Genomic DNA, 20,452 nt, shown 5'->3' on the forward strand with positions numbered 1-20,452 from the left:
ATTGAAAACATTGATAAAACTGTACAGTGCATGTAAACTGTTAACTTTATTGTGCAAATTGCAGCACTGTCAATAACCAATGTTTTCAGGTTCATCTTTTAAGAATGTGAGTCACTGATATGGCTAGTGTGGGCAGTAAAACCAAAGAGATCAATGATCTGAATTAATACTGAGTAAACAATTAGTATTTGAAAAAGCTTTCTAGAAGGAATTATATGCGGAAGTGATTTTGGTCACAGTCACCATTAAAAGGCCTGATTTTTCCCATGACTAGTGATTTTGAGTCATTTCAATTCTAGGTACTCAGCACCCATCCACAGAAAATTGGGTGTCATCCAAAAATTAAGGCTCCCAAAAAAATCACTATCCTCTTTTAAAACTGTAAGCATTTAGTATCTATTCCTATTATAAATGTCCCTCTCTAAGAAATATATAACTCCCCCATAAAATTTGCTGCATGATCTGAAATGTAGAATATAAGATTTGGGCCTAGCAAAAAACCATTTTAAACTGCATCTGTATCACTTTATCCAGTTGCAAACAGAAAGCTGCATTATTTTCAGAAACTTGTTAGGAGCTCTTATAACCCACAATAGGCTCAGTTTTTATTTTGTGAATAAAATGGTGGTGGTGGCTGTTAGTCCATTATGTCAAGTAAACCATTTAGGAAGTGGATCTATACACAGAATAAATCCAAATGGAAATGACTGTTCTATGCCTGCAGAAATGTACTCCACTGGCATATTGGGGCAGAGAGCATTTTCTTAGAGGTAACATTATTTATGCATGCCAGTAAACTGCAAAAGGCACTGCACTGCAGTGGTGAGGGCATGGAAAATCTGCTGTGTAAACGTAAAGGAGAAGGTAGAGAGCTGAACCAGCATAATCCCTCCATACCCCTGTTTACAAAAGCCTCATCACACAGACACCATCCATCTGAGGCTCTGTGGACTGAAAGGATATGTCAGCATGGAAGCAGTCTGAAGCTAGTAGACAGCCCTCTACACTGTTATTAATTCCTGCTGAATATCTTGAAAGGGGAGCAGAAAGGCATGGACTCACCATGGTTAGGAAGGGATACTCACAGTTTAGCATGGAGACAGGAGGCTGCCTGCACAGATCCCCTAAAAATCTATGGAACTCTCCCTCCTCCCCCAATTTGAGGACATATATCCAGACAAAGGATCATGTCTAACTCATATTCCTTAAACTATGAAGTCCAGGCTAGATTTTTAAAGGTATGCCCAAAGATACAGATGGGGGCCTAGTGGGATTTTTAAAAGCACCCAAAAGTCTAGCTCTCATTGAACGGCTAGTGTGAAAATCCCTGTTAGCACCTATCACATCTTCACTCACTGAAATATCTTTACAATTCTGGCTCTCTGTGCTCTGCACTCTATTAAATTTCCCCTAGCTTTTCTCTTCTTGTGTGTTGTCATAAGAGTGGATGGTTTGGGCCCAAGTACTGTAGGCTTCTGTGTCGCTAAATTGAAATGTGGAAGAGGAGAGGAAGCATTGTCCAGGACTTGGCCTCTGAAAAGTTGTGTTCCAGTACTAGCTATGACACAGACTTCTTCTCTGGGCCTCAGCTTCCCCCTTTGTGGAACAAGGAATACTTAATCGTGGTATTGGAAGGCTTAATTCATTAATGTTTCTAAGGTGCTTTGAGATCCTCACATGGTAAGCCCTATAAAAGTGCAAAATATTATTATTACTTTTTTACAAATTACTCATTTACACAATTTAAAGTTCTTATGGTAGATGCAAATTTGGAGGATGTAAAATGGTTTGGAATCAAATTATCACTAGTAATGCAAATCTTTACCCCAAACTTCAGCCAAACTAAGCCTTTTTTAAAATTTAGACCTGTATGGTTTGGGAAAACATATTTCCCTATGCTGAATATGGGATACCTAGTAAAATTACTCATATTCAAGCAAGTTCAATGGCAATCAATCAGAATTGTGCAGTACAAATGTTCAAATTAATATCAAGTTGACCCGAGTCCCTGTTAAAAAAAAATACTGCGTAATTCTTCTTATCCTTAAGACTTTAGAGTTCACATGGGGAGAGGTGACATACACACATTCTTGTATATATCTCTCTCACATGGGGAGAAGTGACTGACTGACCTGCCTAGTGCTCTTTGCCTTTCATGCCTAGCTGGGCCAACGGTATGGACCCACCTCTCCTGATACATGGCATTGTGTCTTTCAGGGGCAAACATGTGTGGACACACAGTTACAAGGGCCCCCTTCCCTAGATTTCTGCCAGGATTCACACCAGAATCTGGCCAGCAGCAATCTTTCAGCACCAGGCGGGGGGGAAGTGATGGGAATTTCTTTTAGTCACAGGGACTGGGGGGGAAGGCGGGGGAGGGAGGGAGGATGCCGGAAGGAATGACCTCACCTTGCCCTGGTCTTTGTGGAGCTCATCTCTTTCCCCACCTCTTCATCCCTACTCCCTGTGACTGGAAGCAGCTTGTCCCTTTTTGCGCATAGTGTCAAAAGGCAGCTAACATCTCCAGGCTGCTGCCGACTACAGGTTGTACCTCCCTGACCTGGGACTCTCTGGTCCGGCAACATCTGTGGTCTGGCAGGAACAAGGAGGGCTGGTGGTAGAACTGGTAGCACTGGCAATTCGACTGGAAGCTCTGGGGAAGGAGGGGCAGGGGGTGCGGTGGGGAGCTCTGGGCCCAACAGATGTGAAGCTCCACCCCAGCGGCAGATAGGGAGCTCTGGACCCAAGGAGTCATGGCTAGGCCAGTGGCAGGGGGGCTGGGACTGGAGCCCAGTGGCAGTATGACTAGACTGGAGCCTGAGCCCGGGGGCAGTGGAGCTGGGCACAGGCTACAAGGAGCCAGTAGCCGGGAGGAGTGGCAGGCCAGGAGGCCAGTGGCAGGGACCTCCCCTGATCTGGAAAATCCCCTTGTTCGGAATCAGTCAGTTTTCGAGGGTGCCAGATCAAGGAGGTCCAACCTGTACTGATGTAATCCAGCTGTTTCCTGTCTTCCAGATTCAGCGTGGATCTGAAAGGGTGAAGCCTTAAGGATCCATTGTGCACCAGGGCCAGGGAACCTGACTGCAGTGGCTTCAGTGTACCTGGTAAGAGGGGCTCAGCAGGGGGAGGATGCCTAGAGATAGAGCAGCCCTGTGCTCCTTGTGGGAATGACCCAGACTGGTGGTGGGAAGGGACAAGTGAAGAAGATGCTAAGCCTCTGCTCAGGGGGCTGCTGTGGAGCCTGTAGGCACAGCCATCCCATCCATAGGACAGTTTGGGAGGGCTGCCCTGGGCCTCTGCAGTGGCTGCCCCAGTCATTTTATGGGGCAGCCCTCCATACTGAAGTTTACTCCACCCTTGATCTGCGGGGTCAAGGGCGAACTGGGAGATTTCTTGAGGGACCTGATGCAAGCAGGAGGAGTGAGCTCCCCCCACTTACCATAGTGGCAGGAGCTGTGGGAAGCCGAGTGGCGCTGCAGCTCCGCCATTTCCTAGCCCGATCGCTCTGCTTCTGAAGCTTCTGCCACTGCGGTGAGTGCAGCAGCCTGACCCCTACTTCCACCTTGCAACACCTCCCCTCCCCCCGGTAAATCCTCTATGTCATGTAGCTCAGGGGAGGGGAGCTCCAGGGAAGGGGTGCAATGGGGGCAGGAGAAGGCAGAGCGGAGAGGGGGAGGGAAGATGTTGGGTGGAGCAGGGGTGGGATTTAAGGGAAGGAGTGAGGGGGCAAGGGCGGAGCAGAAGCAGGAGGAGGTGGGGGCAGGGCCTGGGGCAGCAGAGGAATCATCCTGGGCCTGCCTGCACCATCCTAGGGAGGGCCCTGCTTGCAAGTTTAAGACACAAACAGGATGGAAATTGCTTCTCCCTTCCTGCTCCTGAATTTAGCTGAGGGGGAGGGAGGCTACCCCATGCCAGCGCAGTGCAAGGCATTGGCACAGACAGGACGTGGCTCCTCCTGGCCAGCACCCCAGGTTGGAGAGTAGTGGGCTTTCCCAAGGCTCTGGCCCAGCCACAGGCAGTGGGCAAGGAAGGAGCCTGATGGCCGGGCTGCTGGTGAGCTGAGAGCTCCAGCCAGTAGCTGGCTCTCCGCACAGCGCTCGGAACAGGACATATTCCACTTTGGGGGATATGAAGGAGCAGTGGGGCTAGAGGGGCGAAGGATCAAAGCAAGGACAGGACAGTGAGGGGGAGCACATAAAGGGCCGATGAATGTGCAGCAGAAGTACCACATAACCAGCCACTGCCTGGCACCTGCCTGGCACCTGCTACCACAGCTCTCAGTGTGCAGCCAGTACCAGCCAGAAATGGGATGAGGGCAGGGCCCTGCTGGCTGAGATCTGAACATTCAGCAGGAGCTCTGTGCACTGTATCTTTGCCCTGCCACCAACCTTGCACACACAGGAATGTCCTTAGGATTTATGGGGTCTTACACAGTACTATTAAACTGGTGCCCCTCTGCCAGACAGGAATCGGGTGGGGTGGAATGACAATTTTTTACAGAAGTGATTTTATAATCCTCAGCAACACGCTAATGGATTTTTAAAGCAAATTTTAAACTAAAGTCCTGTAGATTAATATAGTAAATTCAGAAACTGACAGCATATACCTGGGGCTGATAAATGCTTGTTAAATGGCTTCATTATCACTTGAATAGCTCTTTCATGGTTTCAATATTTGCTGATAGATCTGGTAGGTTTTTTCACTTTTAAGTTAACTAGATTGTCTCCAAAGGAAGAAGAGCCACAAAACAGGGATAAGAAGAAGCAAGTAGGTGGACATTAAGACCCAGTAGAGTCCCAAATTTTCAAGTGCCCTATGCAGCTGCATATTCTGGGTATAGGTAAAGAAGGCTCTGTATACACCCACTCCATCGTCAACCACTAAGCCTCTCACTCACCACGGGTGGGTGGGCAGCTGGTGAACAGAGATCCAGCCAGTAGCAGAACCTGCTAGTATTGATGTTGGGTAGACAGAAAATATGGGACAATGTGCTCTTTTCTATGAAAAAGTGGCAGGTCTTCAGGAGGGCTTAAATATCAGACTGTCCCTTTAAATATGGGATGTCTGGTTACCCTGGACTGTCTGGATAACTTTTTTCCCATCTTCTATTATTTGTCATTTTCATCCATCTTTGCACGAGTTGCAACCTGAAAAAGAACTGCTGAAACACGCTAACAGTTATGGGGCTATTTATAGTCCAACTGGAGAGAAGGAGGAACCAAAAATCTGTCAAGCATGTTTATTCTTTTGAGATTTTCATGCACATTTTGCAGACTTGAGACGTTTCAATAAAATTCAGCTAAGAATCAAAAATCTTGATGTTTATTGGACCATGAACTAAACTTCTGGACCTTTGAATTTCCTGCATTACTACTGGGAATATGTAATATTAGACATAGAGGTCAAACCAATCCTTAATATTATTCAAACAGAAAGCAGATGTAGAGTTCAGCAATTTTATTTTGATTAGCCTAGCTCAAACGCTCCACCAAAACTTAAGCCAAACCAACCAACCAACCAAAATCCAAAAAAATCCAACCTCCCCCACAAATTTCCCATGTCAAATTACAATCCCTCAAATGATATGCAGCTTGAATTATCCTGTTAATTAACTATTATTAAAAACACAAAACACAGAAAGTTCAGTTAAAACAAACTCCTGTTTAAAAAGTACATTTCATGATACAATATCCTTCTTATTTATTTGAGCAGTATAAGATGATCTAGACTCAGTGATTGCATTCTGTGCTTCTGAGCATTATGGAGACACTCTAGGGGTACGTCTACACTACAGCGCTAATTCGAACTAACTTAGTTCGAATTACAGGCAGTCCCCGACTTACGTGGATCCGACTTACGTGGATCCGACTTACGTCGGATCCCTAGATACGAACGGGGTGAGGCAACTCCCGCACATGTGCAGCAGCATTCCCGGGGCTCGCTCACCTGGGTCCTAGGATCCTCCTCCTCCTCGGGCCGGCTCCGACTGGGGTCCCGCAGAGCTGCCGGGCAGAGGAAAAGTGCCTCCCCACGCCCGCTGCTCCCCCCCCCCTGCCAGCAACAGGCTGCCCCCTCCCCTGAGCAACAGGCTGCCGAACAGACAAAAGCAGCCTCTCTGCCCCTCCTCCCCTCTATACATGCCGGGCTCCCGGAGCGCAGCAGCGTCCCCGGGGCTCGCTCACCTGGGTCCTAGAATCCACCTCCTCCTCCTCTTCGGCCAGCTCCAACTGGCCTCTGCCTGCAGCAGCTGGCCACAGGGACAGGGATCCCGCAGAGCTGCGGGGCAGAGGAAAAGTGCCTCCCCACGCCCGCTCCCCCGCCCCGCGGCCTCGCATCCTGCACGCCTCCCCCTCCCCCCCTGCCAGCAACAAGCTGCCCTCTCCCCTGAGCAACAGGCTGCCGAACAGCAGACAAAAGCAGCCTCTCCGCCCCTCCTCCCCCTATACATGCTGGGCTCCCTGGGCAAACAAAGACTCCACCAAAACAAACAAAGTGCTGGCCTCATTGTGTTAGCAAAAAAAGGACCCTCCTCCTAGAACCCTGGGTGGTGTGTGGAAATAAAGCTATTAGCTCAAAGCATGGTGCAGAGCTGTTTGGTATTTGATGAGTTACTCCTTTAGTCCTGAGTTTGTCACAGGGACAGAAATAGATGTGAAATCTTCTGAACAGGGGAACAGACAGCAAAACAAACATTAGAGGGGAGTTAACCTTTCCCTATGCTATCCAAAACTAAAAAAAATGTTTGGCTAGAGTTTCCCCTACAATATGTACCAGTTCCGACTTACATACAAATTCAACTTAAGAACAAACCTACAGTCCCTATCTTGTACGTAACCCGGGGACTGCCTGTAGTTAATTCGAACTAAGCTAATTCGAACTAACGCGTCTAGAACTAAAAACTAGTTCGAATTAGCATTTTGCTAATTCGAACTAGCAAGTCCACATTGAGTGGACTCTGAACAGGGCTTAAGGATGGCCGGAAGCAGTGCCGGCAGGGCATCAGAGGAGGACTTAGAGCGTGGAGATGCTGTCTCAGGCTAGCCGAGGGCTGCACTTAAAGGGTCCCGACCCCCACCCCGGACAGACAGTTCTAAGGGGTGCCCCGCTTGCAAAGCAGTCCTGGCTTGGATTGCCCGGAGTACCCACACTGGGTACATCACAGCACTCGGCCATCAGCCCGGCTGCACTTGCCGCAGGCTGCCATCTGGGGAGAGGGGACAATCGGGGGGCTGCAGGAGAGCTTCCACCCCCAGAAGCCCGGAGAGCCAGCCCAGTCCTCCCCATCGGGGGCTCTTACCCCATTCCTCCCTCACCTCCTTCCACTTACCCTTCCCTAGCCCCCCTTCTTATTGATGTACAAAATAAAGATAACGTTTCTTCCAACATTGACTCTGTCTTTATTGAACAAAACTGGGGGAGACTGGGAAAAGGAGGTGGGAGAGGGGAAGAGAAAGGCTGGGAGAGGGGAGGGCAACTAACATGATCAGGGGTTGGGAACAGGTCCCAGATGAAGAGAGGCTACAGAGACTGGGACTGTTCAGCTTAGAAAAGAGGAGATGGAGCGGGGACAGGATAGAGGTCTCTAAAAGCAGGGGTTGGGTGGAGAGGGTGCACACAGAAAAGTTCTTCATGAGTTCCCATAAAGAAGGACTAGAGGACACCAAAGGAAAGGAATGGGTAGCAGGCTTCAAACTAGTAAGAGAAAGTTGTTTTTCAGAAAGCAAATAGTTAACCTGTGGAACTCCTTGCTGCAGGAGGCTGTGAAGGCTACAACTAGAACAGAGTTTAAAGGGAAGTGAGATCAAGTCATGGAGGTTGGGTCCATGGAGTAGTCTTAGCCAGGGGGTAGGAATGGTGTCCCTGCCCAAAGTTTGTGGAAGGCTGGAGAGGGATGGCACGAGACAAATGGCTTGGTCACTGTCTTCGGTCCATCCCCTCCAGGGTCCCTAGGGTTGGCCGCTGTCGGCAGACAAGCTACTGGGCTAGATGGACCTTTGGTCTGACCCAGGATGGCCATTGTAAGCTCAGGGCTCAGGGTCGCGGGTCTCAGTGGACCCCGTTGATTTTCATGCACACCTGCTCCTGGGTGGCCAGGCTGGCAGCTCTCCTGCCCTAGACGGCCACTTTCCTGTGCCTAGTGCGGAGATCGTGGACGAGGTCCACGATGTCCGCACTAGCCCAGGAAGGTGCCCGCCTCTTGCGGTCCAGGGCAAGCTCCCGGGAGCCGCCAGCCTGGTCCCGGGAAGAGGGGGTGGGCTGGGGGACATCGGGTGGGTGGCTCTGTGCCGTGCCAGGTGCAGGGTCTGCTGGCTGGGTGCTGGCAGGCTTGCACCTGGCACGGGCACCGTAGCCATCCCGTGCCCCTTTAAGGGGTCCGGGGCCGGGAGGGGGGGCATAGAGTTTCCCTGGTGTTGGCCAGAGTGGCCACCTGGGAAACCTGGGGAGGGCTAGCCTCCCACTAGTTCGAATTAAGGGGCTACACACCCCTTAATTCAAACTAGTAAGTTCAAACTAGGCTTAATCCTCGTAAAATGAGGTTTTCCTAGTTTGAACGAAGCGCTCCGCTAGTTCGATTCAAATTCAAACTAGCGGAGCGCTAGTGTAGCGGCTATGAATGTTAGTTCGAACTAACGTCCGTTAGTTCGAAGTAACATTGTAGTGTACACGTACCCTAGGTTAGCTACATTAGATTGAGAATTAGTAGCATTCATTTTAAGACCTTGATTCAAACAGTCACAGAATATATTTTTGAATCAAGAACAAAAAGGGCCACTGTCATGGTAGGTAGCCCTGACATTTCTCTCACCTCTTCTTCTCCTCTGTCTGCCTGCAGACTTTGGGTATATCTACACTGGCAAAGGGCCTGCTTGTTTGGGCTAATTAGAGGGTGATGGAAGCAGCCTCCAAAGCTTCTATTCCTCTGCAAACTCATCTTCCTCTGCAGCCTTTCTGGGGACCCCAGTCAGCAAACTAAATGGAAATGGCACTTAATGCACAAACCCAATTAAATATTTTCATGTGCACAAACATGAAATCCAGGATAAGCAATTCAGTACACAACGTGCTTATTCAAATAGTTATAGGTGGATGCAACTCCATTAACTCCAACTGACTTCAGTATACAGATGGTACTGCAACTCAAAACATCACTCACACACCCTCCTGCCTCCCAAAGTGTCATATAAACTTTGAACTGCAGAGGTGGCAGAATAGAATTCTGCAGGAGCAGAATCCTACCCAAGGGAGCCCTGGATGAGGGAGTGCAATTACCTCACACTACCCATTACATGTCTCACAAAAGAAAAAAACAAGCCACCCAAGAACAATTCCATCCAAGCCTGTCACAATTCGTGCAGGTGGGTGGGTCAACAGATCAATTACATCAAAGACTGCTAATGGATCTTAAAAAGTTCAGTATAAATAGCTGATTTTTATCCATTAGCAGGAGAACTTTAACCAAGGAAACCAATGCCATCTATATGACACATACAAGGCTAAAACTAGACAGATAGAAGTATCTGGACAAAAGCAATAAAAAATGTATGTTTTGACATGCTTCGGTAACATGCTCAAATCAAAATATGCCTATCAGATAAGTGACTGGATCTGCAGATGTGCTGTTGGAACTAACCTAACTCTAGGCACCCAAATTTGAAAATTTTGTGCTTCTGAAACTGAGAACAGAATCTGACTCACCTACCTCCATTCAGACCTAATGAAAATGGGTATAAATAAATTGGTGTTCATGGAAGGGTATCCAAAGTCCTATGAGTCTATTATAAGTTTTTGAACTTCACAGAGATCTTCATTATGCCAAAATGACAGCTGTCATGTTGATTGCGGGGATAATGAATGCATTATTCACAGATTCATGTATGGATATTTTTTTTGGAATAAGCATCAGGAAAGAAAATTAGTGCACGTGGCATGATTGCTTTTCACGCAGCTCATCGAAAGCAATGCTTGCTGTCCACCCACCTGCTCCAGAGTTGACAGCATGTAAGAGATGTAGCACTTTTGTAGCAGGGATGTACTAGTCAGGAAAGGGTGTTCAGGGTGTGCATCTCAGACAACACACACAGGACGGGGGATGCTGTCCTGGATCTTTTGAGCACCAAGAGGAGACCTTATTAACAAGCCTGCTGGTGATCCATAGACTTTCAGGGTATATTTTGCTTGTTGCAAGCTATGGTTTCTTAACCCTTTGTGCGTATGCTGCAGCACATACCAGAGTGAGAGCATTTCAGAGCACAGCATGTATCCCGCTGGTTATGAGTCACCGTACCTTGTCTCAGGAGGGTAACTATGAGACTTACAGCAAAGCCAACTCACTTTGTCCTCCTCCAATATGTGGCCACTAATAATAAAAGGAGGATTTGTTCAGAATTTAGAAAGTGCTTTTGGTTGGAACATACAATTTAAATGTGCAATTTTATAATTATATTATTCTGGCACTAAAGATGGGTCTGCACCAAATGTACAAGTTATTATTATTCATATTACAATAGTCAACAAAAATTGGGGTCCCATTATGCTAGGCACTGTACATACACATAGCAAGAGACTGCTTTTGCCTTGAAGAGCTTACACATTTAATAGACAAAAGAAAAGGGAAGTGGTATTATTTCCATTTTCAGATGAGTAAAGAAGGCACAGAGAAACTAAAGACCAGAATTTCAAGAACATAGCACTCATGGTGAGGGGCATAACTTCAAAGTTGGCTTCTCTAATTATTACAACAAATAAAGCAAAGCTCTTCTATTTATGACAATGATCAGATTTCCCCTACCCTCATTTATCGAGTTTCCATTAAATCTCCAGGTCTTGTTTATTTGTCCACTATCTTATGGTTCTACATCTCTGCTTCACCCAGATTCCTTTTTATATTATATTGGAACTTCTTCTTAGTCTTGGTTTGGGAACTAATGATTTTTATTTTGATGGGGAAGGTTACAGAAATTTTGGATTTGTGGTTCAGAAATATTTTTTTTTCACACATTCACCCTGCACCTCCAAATAACCAAGTCCTCTTGAGCTAATGTATATGGTGGCAAGAGGTGGAGAGTAGAATAGGAAGGGAAAAGTATGAAATTGATGGTCATTTTTGTTTTATTTTTGGGGTGCTGCAAAGCATATTCAAGTATTTAGCTCAGGAAAGGTCTCATGCATGAGGAAACATGGCAGAATTATTTTAAAAATTATTAAAATTTTGACAGCATGTTACTGCCTCCATATGTTTGACAGCAGCCAGTTGTCTCCTGTTGCTTTTTATATTTTATAACGCTTCCTTTTTTCCATTTGTAATGTCATCTCACTATGTAAATTATTCCTTATTTTTTATTTTAGGTTAATTTTTTTCTTCTATATTTCTTTCTCTACTTGTCCAACTGATTTCCCCCCTTTTTTTCTTGCTCTATTTTTTTCCATTCTTGCTATTCCTTTTCTCCATTTTATTCCTTCCTTCCTTCCTTCCCCTCATCTTCTGCCATCATTTTCTTCCCAGGCATCATGTGAAATTTTGCATGAATTATCTTGTATGGTATGGTACAAAACTATATTTTGTATGACACATTTAATGCAGACTATATCCCCAAACTTTACACTATTATTTTACATAAACACAACCTTTCCTGTGATATTTCTTTGAAGACACAATGCTCCTGATTCTGACCTCATACTGGGTTTATACTCGGGTAATACCCAAGGTTTCAGTGGATTACTCCTTATTTATACTGGTGTATATCAGGGAAGAAACAAGCCTACTGAAAACAGAAGATTTCATTCTGATAATTTTGCTACAAAACAACCTTTTCCTTCAACCAAGAAGAAGTCCAGAAAGAGAAAAAAAGTATTCTGAAGTCTTTGACAGACACAAACATGCAACAACTTAATTCAGCCTTGGTGTAAGCTGATGCAGCTACACGGAAGTAAATGGAACCTTAGGGCATGTCTGGATTTTAGTCATGGACTAGATCTAAAGCAGTAAAAGATGTCTGGAATTTGAGGGTGTAGAATGTATGATTTAAAAAAATCACTGGTTTTCCCTGCTAATGTGCCAAGGGCTCATAGGAGGAACCTGGTTTGCTGGATGTTCCTCCAATGACTGCTTAGCTCTTTCATCCTCTCACCATGACTCCTCCATAATCTCTCCTTTCCTCAAGATTTACAAGAGCCTCCTTGCTCTAAGTATTCCCCCAAGTTGTCTCCTCCCCACACGTTTTCCCCTTGTATCACCTCCACCCACTGCTCAGCACTCTCTTCCCTACAAGTTCTGCCTCCCATAAATTCCCTGCTTCTGAACTCTCTCCTTATCCCCTCTGGCGATCTCTATAAACTCCTCAAACTTAAACTCTGTTACCCTAAGGTCTCTTATGTTCCCCAGAGCTCTTCTTTTACTCTTAATCTGTCAGATAATGCTATCAATTTTTTATTATATATTGGAGAACAAATAGAAGGTTTTAATGTAGTCATACTGGATTTTTCCATACTGTGTTTTACATAGTCTTTTCTCTCAAATCTACTTCCATGATATGCCAATGAAAGGCAAGGAATGTGATGAGCTCTTACATATTCGCTGTAGTTCAGGTTACAGGGAGGGCTATGATATTTTCTAACATCACTAATTTATGTCCATTCTTGGTATTATAGCTATTCATATCTAATAATAAATAATGCAAAGCTACGTGCTTCTCAATGCATTCAGTAAATACTTTCCTTGAACTGTTAAGTTTGCTCTTGAAAAGGAACTATAAAGGCAAATGTTTTTCCTTGATGTGCATTTATCAGAAAGGAAAAATGGAATGAGCACTCTCTTGTGAGATACAGCTATTGTTTAGGAAACCTGTCTACAGAGCAAGACTCATTTTTAATAGGAGAAGGAGAGGAAGGAGCCATCTTCATTTTAGAAGAGTCTTGATTTTATGTTCTAGAGTTAAGATTGAAGGTTGTCTGTAAAAAACAACAAGTAGTGGGAAATAACTATAAGCTTTATAGACATTTGGAGCAAGAAATGCAGGTGCATGTTTCTTTGCATTAGGCTGCACTGGAGAACACAGGAGTTTCTATAAAAACGCTTTGAAAAAGGCAATAGCCTGACTCACTATTGTGTTACTCCAGTTTTACACATGTGCAATATCATTGATTTAACGGAGTTATACTCGCATAAAATTGTAGCAGTACGGTGGTGAATCAAGCCCTCAACATTTTTTGGGAGTAAAAGATGGATTGTCCTTCATAAATAAAGGCAGTAACTATATAATGGGTTCTGAAAGCAGCAGAGCTTCAAAAAAATTCAATTTAAAAAAAACAAAGATCTGTTATGGTGGCATTCTTATAATGTAATCAAAGTGTGAAGTCTGCAGTTCAGCCTGAGAAGTGAGGGTGAGATAGGAGCAAATGGGTGCAGTCTAGCAAGCTGTGCAGTTATGTATTTTTAATCAACCTTCATTGATTAAAATTTATAATTTTTTCACTATAAAGGTAGAAAGACAGATTCTGATCTCAGCTACATTTAAAATTTAGAATAATTTTCAGAATTACTCCATCTTTTCACAGGTGTAATTAAAACACAATCTAACCAAAGACTCCAGTTCTGACACATATGTCATTTGCACCACTACAAGCACAAAGAAACTCCAGAGAAGGTAAACCCTAATCCAGCAAAGCATTTACCCACAAGTTCCAATTTAATTCCATTGACTTCAGTGAGATTACTCACAGGCTAGAAGTGAAGCATGTTCTAAAGAGCTTTTTTGGATTTAGGACTCAGTGACCACGCAATAAGGCTCTCAATTTTCCTTTGCCATTACATAGCTTTGCTTTGAATATATTACTTTTATAAGTGACTGTAGTGTGCAAGAAAGCTGCCTGAAGGATGAAGGAGTCCGTTTATTAATTGAACAGGTACAGTATGAAAAATAGAACAAGCCTTCCCTCCTTGCACCTGGTCTGGTCTGGTGGGATGAAGTTGAGTGAGAGGATAATTATTGTTCCAGGCTCATTCCATCCTTGGACTCTCTACAGAGATTGTTAAGAAGGCTGCCAGCTAGCATCCTCAACAATGGTGATTTTGGGATGAGGCACCCGTCCACTAAATCTAGACAGAGACCAAGTCATTCCATCCAATGACTTTTTGTCACTATCACCCAGGATGGGATTCAAACTGATACTGTAGAGGTGAAAATCTTCCTATCTTACTACTCATTTTCTGAACCACTGTGACAGGGAGAGCATACCCCACACTGAAGGGAGGGGGGTCTAGAACTCTGTGAGCTGACAAAGCCCCTTCACTTTTCCCAGACTGGGCATGCTCCAAGTGCTGGAGCAGTATAAGAGGCAGCAGAACAGCCCAGTCAGGGTGGACTACCAGAGGGGAAGGAGCCCAGGCTGGAGTGCCTGAGTTGCCCCTGCAGCCCCAGCCGCCACAGCCACCCAGCAGCAGCCACCGCAGCAGCAGCCCCAGTGACAGCCCCGAACAGGGAGGCCATCTGCGGGGGTTGGACACGCCGAACAATGCCTGGAGAGCTGAGCAGCGCTATGGATGGTAGGAAGTGGCCCAGGGTGGAGGACTGTCGTCCAGGAGCTCAGCACACTTTGGCAGGAATCCCCACTGAACAAGAAGTGAAGGCCTCCACTGCCAACAGGGCCCTAGGCTGGTACCCAGTGGAGCAGAAGGGACTGGGTCCCCCTACTCCCCAGCCCCTGGTATCCTCCTCCCTGACTACTTGGGGAGCCTTACCTGTGGATTAGGCCTCTAGGCCAAAGTAACTCTGAGGAAAGGGGAACTGTGTTTGAGACTAAGCCTGTAGGGCCATATTTACCCTGGTTGAAGGGACTAGGCCTGTTGAACTTTGGGACTAGGCCTGCAGGGCCATATTTACCCTGATGGGGGAACTGTGTTTAGGACTAGGCCCGCGGGGCTGTATTTACCCTAATTAGAGGGAACTGTACTTATGGACCAGGCCCATAGGGCTGCATTTGCCCTGCGAAAAAGGGACATTGTCCCGACTTTGGGGGCGTCCTGACTGTCGAGGGGACCAGCCTCTTATATCACCTTGCTTAGAGAATTTTACTATCTTAATATTACATATTCCTGGGATTTTTAAGTGATCAATTTACTGTATATGTTTCACAAAGTATATTCTGGAGTTGTAATAAGAACTGAACAAATAGTGCAAAATACTTTTCCTCTCAGATTTGTTCAAATTTCTGAACGAATCAGTTTTGCCCATGCTCACACCCATGCCTCCTTTATTCTTATTCTCTATGAACATTCTGGTGAACGAATTGGCAAGCAGGAATATTTGTGGAAATAGTGATTTTAAAACAAATACAGGCAGTCCCCAGGTTATGTGGATCCGACTTATGTCGGATCCCTACATTCGAACGGGGCTTTTCTCGCCGCGGAGGACGCGGGCGGCGGCACTGCCCAGACGTGCAGCGGTCCCACCGCCCACGTCCTCCGCGGCGAGAAAAGCTGCTCCGTGTCTCCCTGTCTGCTGGGGGGGGGGCACAGCTAGTACGCCCCCCCCAGCAGACAAGGTTTTTCTTGCCGCGGAGAACGCAGGCGGTCCCGCCGCCGGCATCCTCCTCTGCAGTGAGAAAAGCCGCTCTGTGTCTTCCTGGTCGGCTGGGGGGGCTCCCCAGCAGACCAGGGAGACGCGGAGCAAAGCCGCAGAGGATGCGGGTGGCGGGACCGCGGCACGTCTCGGCGGTCCCGCCGCCCGCGTCTCCCTGGTCTGCTGGGGGAGGGGCGCAGCTAGTGCGCCCCCCCCCTCCCCCAGCAGACCAGGCTTTTCTCACCGATGCCTGGGGTAGAGCAGCTGGGGGGCTGCCGGGTTGGTCCCACAGCGCCGAGGTGTGGCACTACTGGACCAACCTGGCAGCGCCCCAGCTGCTCTGCCCCAGGTGGTCCCAAATCAGCCGCTGCTGAAACTGATCAGCGGCTGATTCCAGGAAGCCTGGGGCAGAGCAGCTCTGCCTCGGGCTTCCTGTAGTCAGCCACTGGTCAGTTTCAGCAGCGGCTGACTTGGGAACGCCTGGGGTAGAGCAGCTGGGGTGCTGCCGGGTTGGTCCAGTAGCACCGAGGTGCGGTGCGGTGCGGTGCTGCGGGACCAACCCAGCAGCACCACAGCTGCTCTGCCCCAGGTGTGTCTGATTCAGTCGCTGCTGGTCAGTTTCAACCGCGGCTCAATCTGGACGCCAGTTCGGACTTACATACAAATTCAACTTAAGAACAAACCTACAGTCCCTATCTTGTACGTAACCTGGGGACTGCCTGTAATGAAGAATGTTGCAATCTGTTTTGAATTCTAGAACATGTATATGTGTACTAGAACCTTGATTCTAAGAGTTATATTTTTTCCAGTGAGAGAGCAGAAACATAAGATGTGACTGTATAAGCAAAACTAACCAAAATAACTCAAATTTTGATGACTGAATAACCACAACAAATTGCTTGTGAAAAATCTAGAGAATTAAAAGCAAGAAACTATTCACTACACTATACGATGCAGCAGCTCTTGAACACAGTTGGCGAGCACATGTATGCCTGGAATTAAGGCAAATGCCCTTTTGTCTGAAGCAATACAAAACAGTCACATTCCATTATATTCTGGCAATAGTTTTAGGGGAAAATGTACAGCATTTTTCTTGAATAACATCAAAAACTCCCAATTTGCACAACACCTAGAAATGTAAGAAATATGAAAGCACAAGCACAAAAATATATGCTTTTCTGACAGCTGTTACTGTCATTTTATTTATGAGTAGAAGATTTAACCGGCATTGTTTTCTTCATTTAAATCATTGTTCTGGGATGTGGCTGAGAATGAGGGGTTTAGTATGCAAGCTGCTCCAGGAAGAGAGGACTACCCCAGCCCTCCATCATTGCATCAGCTTGGAGCCAGGTGAGAATTGCCTGTCCATGGGTGTGTCTAAACTATATCTCTCTGATGGCAGCGGGCACAATTGAGGGAGGAATACATTTTCCATGCCTGGGGACATGGAACTCTCTGATATGTAGTAGATAGCTGTCTCTCTCTGTATCCTTCCCCCTTGTTACCTCAAAGGGGTTTTAGCTGTCTGGGCCACATCTCTGACTCCTTGCTGCCCCCCTCTGGTCATTATACAGTATAACTATTCCTTTTCCATCCCACATCCTCTGCAGTCCCCATGTGGTCATTAAATAGCAGAGCCCTCTCTTTCTGTTTTATGAGAAACACTCCCATTCCAGGCACAGTCCATTTTCCTAGCACAACCAAACCCTTGTTTTAAATTTTGATAAAAAGAAACTATATACTAAATTCAGTAGTCCTAGCTCTTACTCTTTAGGAGAAGTTCTTGAACAACTGACAGACAGATGTACTCAGGCTAGGTCTACACTACAGGGTTTTGCGCAAAACCTGCGGAGTGTCTACACCGCAAGTGCATTTTTGTGCAAGAAAATTTACAATAGAATGGCAGAACAGAGGGCTTTTTTCGGTATAGGTATACTTTCTATGAGGAATAACTCCTTTTTGCACAAAAGAGTTCTTGCACAAAAAGGTGTGTGGATGCTCAACAGGGGTTTCTTGAGCAAAAAGAGCCTATCAGAAAAAGCACAGGTGCTCTGGTGACCATTCTGTTAATGGCAATCAGAGCTTTCTTGCGCAAGAGTGTCCATGCAGTGTGGACTCTCTCTTGTCCAAAAGTGCATCGCTTTTGCGGTATGGATGCGCTTTTGTGCAAGAAGATTTTGTGGAAGATCTTTTCCACTAAAAGTTTCTTGTGCAAAAAGCCTGCAGTGTAGATGTTGCCTCACAGTCAGATAGACAAACTCTCTCAAATTTAGCACTGCTCAGAGTCCTCAAATATGCATACAAAAACAAAATCCCTCTCCAGAAAAGCTTATAATCCAAACAGAAAATATAGTCATAGAGTTTGTAGGGGAGAACATATCAAGAATTATTCTATCAAGGATCTAGTTTATCTCTGACAAATATGTTGGGTGCAGCTGACATTGAGTAAAACTTTTTTCTGACCAATTGTCTTGTTGCAGTAAGTCACTCCAGAGTCAGTCAGTTCAATGTCCATCCTTAAGTCACTCCACTGTAGTGATCCATCTAGACTTAAGAGAACGGTTCCTGGACACAGGAAACAGGACATATGTAATGCCTTTTATGAGGCACTTCCATGGATCAGCCAAATATGAGCATCATTAAGAAAAACAACATGGTGTACCTCTCTTAGATATGGTGAAATCCTTCACAGAGTTATTAACATTAACAATTCAGGAAGCCTGTCAATACATAACACTATTTCTCAGAAGCAGAAACTGCTGGGCTGTGTCTAGACTGGCAAGTTTTTCCGCAAAACCAGCTGCTTTTGCGGAAAAACTTGCCAGCTGTCTACAATGGCCACTTGAATTTCCGCAAGAACACTGACTTCCTACTGTCTGAAATCAGTGCTTCTTGCAGAAATACTATGCTGCTCCCGTTCGGGCAAAAGGTTTTGCGCAAAAGGGCCAGTATAGACAGCTCAGATTTGTTTTGCGCAAAAAAGCCCCTATTGCAAAAATGGCGATCGGGGCTTTTTTGCGCAAAAGCACGTCTAGATTGGCACGGACACTTTTCCGCAAAAAGTGCTTTTGCGGAAAAGCGTCCGTGCCAATCTAGACGCTCTTTTCCACAAATGCTTTTAACAGAAAACTTTTCCGTTAAAAGCATTTGCGGAAAATCATGCCAGTCTAGACGTAGCCCTGGAGTTTCAAAGACAGGAAAAGAAATGTCCTGCTCTTGGTACTATCATGAAGCTTCACCCCTATCATCTGCAAGGCTAGCAGTGCATCCAATTACTCATGCTTTCCACCTTGGAGGGTGAGTAGCTAATTTGCTCCCAGCCAGAGGGGAAGAGCTAAGCCATAATAAGTAGTCTAAAGGGCTATGTCTACACTCACGGCTTCTTGCACAAGTACAGCTGTTCTTGCGCAAGAATCTGAAGTGTCCACACTGCCCGCCCGCTCTTGCGCAAGTAAATTTACAGTATGGTGTGGTAAGAGAGGGCTCCTTGCGCAAGAGCTATGCTCTTTTTTGACAGGTGTTAGCCCTCTTGCGCAAGAGCTCTTGCGCAAGAGGGCAGTGTGGAAGCTCAGCAGGGATTTCTTGCGCAAGAAAGCCCTATGGCTAAAATGGTCACTAGAGCTTTCTTGCGCAAGAAAGCATCCACACTGCCATGGGTGCTCTTGCGCAAAAGCACAGCTCGCACATGGCAGTGTGGACGTTTTCTTGTGCAAGAGTTCTTGCACAAGAACACTTGCGCAAGATGTTCTTGCACAAGAAGCCGCGAGTGTAGACATAGCCATGGAGTTCAACTGAGAGACAGATGGCAGAGCTGGCCCACAGCATTTTGGTACCTGAGGCAGGGAGCTCAAATGATGCCCCCTTGCTTGGGCCAAAACTTTGAAAGGTCTCAATTCTGCCTTCTTCCTGTTCTACTCCTTTCATGGCACTCCACCATCTCTGTGCATCTGGAGCAGAGAGAATACATATACACCAGCAGCAGACACAATTTTCTCCACTCTGGGTCCTAGTGGTGCCCCCCCCCCACTGTCTGGAACCTGAGGCAGATGCCTCAGTTCGCCTCATGGTAAGGCCAGCCCTGAAGAGAAGACAGAGAAGCCCCCCTGGTTGAGAGAAACCCCGGGTTAGGGCACACAGACAGAGGCAAAAGCGGCAGCACACTACAGGACCATGCAAGAGAAGCCTTGAGACAGGGTCTATTAGTTGTTACAATTAGAAACCTGACCCTGGGGAGTTGAGTAGCTAACTGGTGCCTGGCCTTAGGGGAAGGAGCTAAACCATAATATAAAGACAGAAAGAGTTTGGTTGAGTGAGAGATGGCAGAGGAGACAGACATGTCTGGCTGAGAGAAGCATTCAGTTTGGGCTGGATTTATGATACCCCAGAATGTGAAATTAAGTGACTTGTCCAAGGGTTGAGTATTCAGTGACCTGGAGCCACAGGGAGGCTGTTGGCAGGAGAGGCTGGACCCAAAGACAGTGGCAACCTCCCATAGTGATGCTAGTGGGTGCTCTGAGGATCAGTGAGCCCCATCACAGGTACGTGTAAAAAGCTGGAGCAAGTGGCTATACACTGTTTCCCCTCTCCATTAACCTCTGGCATTGTGACATAAGTTATTTTTGCAGGGACTAAATTCACAAAGACACTTAAAAGCCTAGCTGCTATTTTAGGTTTTTGTGTCCTAGACTTAGGCATTGACAAACCCCACTCTCAGCAGCCAAATTGCTCTGTAGGCACCTAAACTCACTTAGCCCCTAAGTTTTTGCAGACAGTGATCCCTGGACGCCTATGGGTACGTCTAGACTACCGTGTTTTGTCGACGGAAGTTTTGTCGACAGATACTGTCGACAAAACTTCCGTCGACAAAGAGCGTCCAGACACATTGAGTTCTGTCG

At 46.3% G+C, this 20,452-nt stretch overlaps 1 protein-coding gene across 2 annotated transcripts in view; it reads right to left on the bottom strand.

The window, feature by feature from the left end:
• ONECUT2 (one cut homeobox 2) overlaps positions 1-20,452 on the bottom strand; it is a 66,682-nt gene that overhangs the window by 15,479 nt on the left and 30,751 nt on the right. The window lies entirely within an intron of this gene.

The sequence above is a fragment of the Pelodiscus sinensis genome, chromosome 6, assembly GCF_052426305.1.
Source record: "Pelodiscus sinensis isolate ZL-2025 chromosome 6, ASM5242630v1, whole genome shotgun sequence".
Classification (NCBI taxonomy): Eukaryota; Metazoa; Chordata; order Testudines; family Trionychidae; genus Pelodiscus; species Pelodiscus sinensis.